Raw genomic sequence first — 7,207 nt, forward strand, 5'->3', positions numbered from 1 at the left:
TCACCGCATCACTAAAAGTCTGAATTATTACCATATAACATTATTTAAATCGCATGGTGAACACCGTAAAAAAAATGAAACCTCCAGAATCTCTATTTTTTTGGTCACCTTAGCGCTAAAAAATAATGTAATAAAAAGTGATCACAAAGTCATATGTACCAATAAAAACTACAGCGCACCCCACAAAAAATAACTTTACTCTGCTCAATCAACAAAATAAAATAAAAATAACCCGCAGGATAAAGGTAACGTGATTTATACAGAACAGTAAAAACAAATGGAATAAAAAAGTGTTTAAAAAGTTGCATGTACCCCAAAATGGTATTAATAAAAATCTCTCCTACCTCTACGTCTATGAAACTATGAAAAAATAAAAAAGTTATGGCTCCCATTAGTAGAGGATGAAAAAATATGCAGATGAACCGGTCCGATGGGAACTTTCCTTCTGTTTCAGGAGGTGATTATCAGGGCTCTAATATTTGGGAACCACAAAGAGAAGGGCCCAAACATATCTGCTGGAAGCGAGGGCGCCCGTATTCTACCAGGACAACACTTTCCCAGCAAAATTCCCCAAACTACAAAGGTGCAGAGTGTGGACCAAAAGGGGGATAAGTAAGGACACCATTTATCAGTGCGACACCGGCCTGTGCATAAAGGATTGCATCACAGCGTAACCCACATCTATGGATCATTGTATTATTTACCCCATTATACCCTCTTATCATGCCACGATGTACTCCGCACAGCTTACATATACCCTGATGTACTCCACACACCTTATATATACCCCGATGTACTCCTCACATATTACATATACCCTGATGTACTCCTCACATATTACATATACCCTGATGTATTCCTCACAGATTACATATACCCTGATGTACTCCTCACATATTACATATACCCTGATGTACTCCTCACATATTACATATACCCTGATGTACTCCTCACATATTACATATATCCTGATGTACTCCTCACAGATTACATATACCCTGATGTACTCCTCACATATTACATATACACTGATGTACTCCTCACATATTACATATACCCTGATGTACTCCTCACATATTACATATACCCTGATGTACTCCTCACAGATTACATATACCCTGATGTACTCCGCACATATTACATATACCCTGAAGTACTCCTCACATATTACATATACCCTGATGTACTCCTCACATATTGCATATACCCTGATGTACTCCGCACATATTACATATACCCTGAAGTACTCCTCACAGATTACATATACCCTGATGTACTCCTCACATATTACATATACACTGATGTACTCCTCACATATTACATATACCCTGATGTACTCCTCACATATTACATATACCCTGATGTACTCCTCACAGATTACATATACCCTGATGTACTCCGCACATATTACATATACCCTGAAGTACTCCTCACATATTACATATACCCTGATGTACTCCTCACATATTACATATATCCTGATGTACTCCTCACAGATTACATATACCCTGATGTACTCCTCACATATTACATATAACCTGATGTACTCCTCACATATTACATATACCCTGATGTACTCCTCACATATTACATATAACCTGATGTACTCCTCACAGATTACATATACCCTGATGTACTCCTCACATATTACATATAACCTGATGTACTCCTCACATATTACATATACCCTGATGTACTCCTCACATATTACATATATCCTGATGTACTCCTCCCAGATTACATATACCCTGATGTACCCCTCACATATTACATATACCCTGATGTACTCCTCACATATTACATATATCCTGATGTACTCCTCACATATTACATATACCCTGATGTACTCCTCACATATTACATATACCCTGATGTACTCCTCACAGATTACATATACCCTGATGTACTCCTCACATATTACATATATCCTGATGTACTCCTCACAGATTACATATACCCTGATGTACTCCTCCCAGATTACATATACCCTGATGTACCCCTCACATATTACATATACCCTGATGTACTCCTCACATATTACATATATCCTGATGTACTCCTCACATATTACATATATCCTGATGTACTCCTCACACATTACATATACCCTGATGTACTCCTCACATATTACATATATCCTGATGTACTCCTCACAGATTACATATACCCTGATGTACTCCTCACATATTACATATATCCTGATGTACTCCTCACATATTACATATACCCTGATGTACTCCTCACATATTACATATACCCTGATGTACTCCTCACAGATTACATATACCCTGATGTACTCCTCACATATTACATATATCCTGATGTACTCCTCACATATTACATATACCCTGATGTACTCCTCACATATTACATATACCCTGATGTACTCCTCACATATTACATATATCCTGATGTACTCCACACACATTACATATACCCTGATGTACTCCTCACATATTACATATACCCTGATGTACTCCTCACAGATTACATATATCCTGATGTACTCCTCACATATTACATATACCCTGATGTACTCCTCACATATTACATATACCCTGATGTACTCCTCACATATTACATATACCCTGATGTACTCCTCACATATTACATATACCCTGATGTACTCCGCACAGATTACATATACCCTGATGTACTCCTCACATATTACATATACCCTGATGTTCTCCTCACATATTACATATAGCCTGATGTACTCCTCACATATTACATATATCCTGATGTACTCCTCACATATTACATATACCCTGATGTACTCCTCACATATTACATATATCCTGATGTTCTCCTCACATATTACACATATCCTGATGTACTCCTCACATATTACACATACCCTGATGTACTCCTCACATATTACATATATCCTGATGTACTCCTCACAGATTACATATACCCTGATGTACTCCTCACATATTACATATACCCTGATGTACTCCTCACATATTACATATACCCTGATGTACTCCTCACAGATTACATATATCCTGATGTACTCCTCACATATTACATATATCCTGATGTACTCCTCACATATTACATATACCCTGATGTACTCCTCACATATTACATATACCTTGATGTACTCCTCACAGATTACATATACCCTGATGTACTCCTCACATATTACATATACCCTGATGTACTCCTCACATATTACATATACCCTGATGTACTCCTCACATATTACATATACCCTGATCTACTCCTCACAGATTACATATACCCTGATCTACTCCTCACAGATTACATATACCCTGATGTACTCCTCACAGATTACATATACCCTGATGTACTCCTCACATATTACATATACCCTGATGTACTCCTCACATATTACATATACCCTGATCTACTCCTCACAGATTACATATACCCTGATGTACTCCTCACATATTACATATACCCTGATGTACTCCTCACATATTACATATATCCTGATGTACTCCTCGCATATTACATATACCCTGATGTACTCCTCGCATATTACATATACCCTGATGTACTCCTCGCATATTACATATACCCTGATGTACTCCTCGCATATTACATATACCCTGATGTACTCCTCGCATATTACATATACCCTGATGTACTCCTCACAGATTACATATATCCTGATGTACTCCTCACATATTACATATACCCTGATGTACTCCTCGCATATTGCATATACCCTGATGTACTCCTCACAGATTACATATATCCTGATGTACTCCTCACATATTACATATACCCTTATGTACTCCTCACATATTGCATATACCCTGATGTACTCCTCACATATTACATATATCCTGATGTACTCCTCACATATTACATATACCCTGATGTACTCCGCACATATTACATATACCCTGATGTACTCCTCACAGCTTACATATACCCTGATGTACTTCTCACATATTACATATACCCTGATGTACTCCTCACATATTACATATACCCTGATGTACTCCTCACAGATTACATATACCCTGATGTACTCCTCACATCTTACATATACCCTGATGTACTCCTCACAGATTACATATACCCTGATGTACTCCTCACATATTACATATACTCTGATGTACTCCTCACATATTACATATACCCTGATGTACTCCTCACATATTACATATACCCTGATGTACTCCTCACATATTACATATACCCTGATGTACTCCTCACTGCTTACATATACCCTGATGTACTCTGCACATATTACATATATCCTGATGTACTCCTCACAGATTACATATACCCTGATGTACTCCTCACATATTACATATACCCTGATGTACTCCTCACATATTACATATACCCTGATGTACTCTGCACATATTACATATGCCCTGATGTACTCCTCACATATTACATATACCCTGATGTACTCCTCACATATTACATATACCCTGATGTACTCCTCACATATTACATATATCCTGATGTACTCCTCACATATTACATATACCCTGATGTACTCCTCACATATTACATATACACTGATGTACTCCTCACAGATTACATATATCCTGATGTACTCCTCACATATTACATATACCCTGATGTACTCCTCACAGATTACATATACCCTGATGTACTCCTCACATATTACATATACCCTGATGTACTCCTCACATATTACATATCTCCTGATGTACTCCTCACATATTACATATACCCTGATGTACTCCTCACATATTACATATACCCTGATGTACTCCTCACTGCTTACATATACCCTGATGTACTCCTCACATATTACATATACCCTGATGTACTCCTCACATATTACATATACCCTGATGTACTCCTCACTGCTTACATATACCCTGATGTACTCTGCACATATTACATATATCCTGATGTACTCCTCACAGATTACATATACCCTGATGTACTCCTCACATATTACATATACCCTGATGTACTCTGCACATATTACATATACCCTGATGTACTCCTCACATATTACATATACCCTGATGTACTCCTCATATATTACATATACCCTGATGTTCTCCTCACATATTACATATACCCTGATGTTCTCCTCACATATTACATATACCCTGATGTACTCCTCACATATTACATATACCCTGATGTACTCCTCACATATTTCATATACCCTGATGTACTCTGCACATATTATATATACCCTGATGTTCTCCTCACATATTACATATATCCTGATGTACTCCTCACATATTACATATACCCTGATGTACTCCTCACATATTACATATACCCTGATGTACTCCTCACATATTACATATACCCTGATGTACTCCTCACATATTACATATACCCTGATGTTCTCCTCACATATTACATATACCCTGATGTTCTCCTCACATATTACATATACCCTGATGTACTCCTCACATATTACATATGCCCTGATGTACTCCTCCCAGATTACATATACCCTGATGTACTCCTCACATATTACATATATCCTGATGTACTCCTCACATATTACATATACCCTGATGTACTCCTCACAGCTTATATATACCCTGATGTACTCCTCACATATTACATATACCCTGATGTACTCCTCACAGATTACATATACCCTGATGTACTCCTCACATATTACATATACCCTGATGTATTCCTCACATATTACATATATCCTGATGTACTCCTCACATATTACATATACCCTGATGTACTCCTCACATATTACATATACCCTGATGTACTCCTCACATATTACATATATCCTGATGTACTCCTCACATATTACATATACCCTGATGTACTCCTCACATATTACATATACCCTGATGTACCCGCACATATTACATATACCCTGATGTACTCCTCACATATTACATATACCCTGATGTACTCCTCAGATCTTACATATATCCTGATGTACTCCTCACATATTACATATATCCTGATGTACTCCTCACATATTACATATACCCTGATGTACTCCTCACATATTACATATATCCTGATGTACTCCTCACATATTACATATACCCTGATGTACTCCTCACATATTACATATACCCTGATGTACTCCTCACAGATTACATATACCCTGATGTACTCCGCACAGATTACATATACCCTGATGTACTTCTCACATATTACATATATCCTGATGTACTCCTCACATATTACATATACCCTGATGTACTCCGCACAGATTACTTATACCCTGATGTACTCCTCACAGATTACATATACCCTGATGTACTCCTCACATATTACATATACCCTGATGTACTCCTCACAGATTACATATACCCTGATGTACTTCTCACATATTACATATATCCTGATGTACTCCTCACATATTACATATACCCTGATGTACTCCGCACAGATTACTTATACCCTGATGTACTCCTCACAGATTACATATACCCTGATGTACTCCTCACAGATTACATATACCCTGATGTACTCTGCACATATTACATATACCCTGATGTACTCCTCACATATTACATATATCCTGATGTACTCCTCACATATTACATATATCCTGATGTACTCCTCACATATTACATATACCCTTATGTACTCCTCACATATTACATATACCCTGATGTACTCCTCACATATTACATATATCCTGATGTACTCCTCACATATTACATATACCCTGATGTACTCCTCACATATTACATATACCCTGATCTACTCCTCACATATTATATATACCCTGATCTACTCCTCACATATTACATATATCCTGATCTACTCCTCACATATTACATATACCCTGATGTACTCCTCACATATTACATATACCCTGATCTACTCCTCACATATTACATACACCCTGATCTACTCCTCACATATTACATATACCCTGATGTACTCCTCACATATTACATATACCCTGATGTACTCCTCACATATTACATATACCCTGATGTACTCCTCACAGATTACATATACCCTGATGTACTCCTCACAGATTACATATACCCTGATGTACTCCTCACAGATTACATATATCCTGATGTACTCCTCACATATTACATATACCCTGATGTACTCCTCACATATTACATATACCCTGATGTACTCCTCACATATTACATATACCCTGATGTACTCCTCACATATTACATATATCCTGATGTACTCCTCACATATTACATATACCCTGATGTACTCCTCACAGATTACATATATCCTGATGTACTCCTCACATATTACATATACC

Source organism: Rhinoderma darwinii, chromosome 1, assembly GCF_050947455.1.
Source record: "Rhinoderma darwinii isolate aRhiDar2 chromosome 1, aRhiDar2.hap1, whole genome shotgun sequence".
Lineage (NCBI taxonomy): Eukaryota > Metazoa > Chordata > Amphibia > Anura > Rhinodermatidae > Rhinoderma > Rhinoderma darwinii.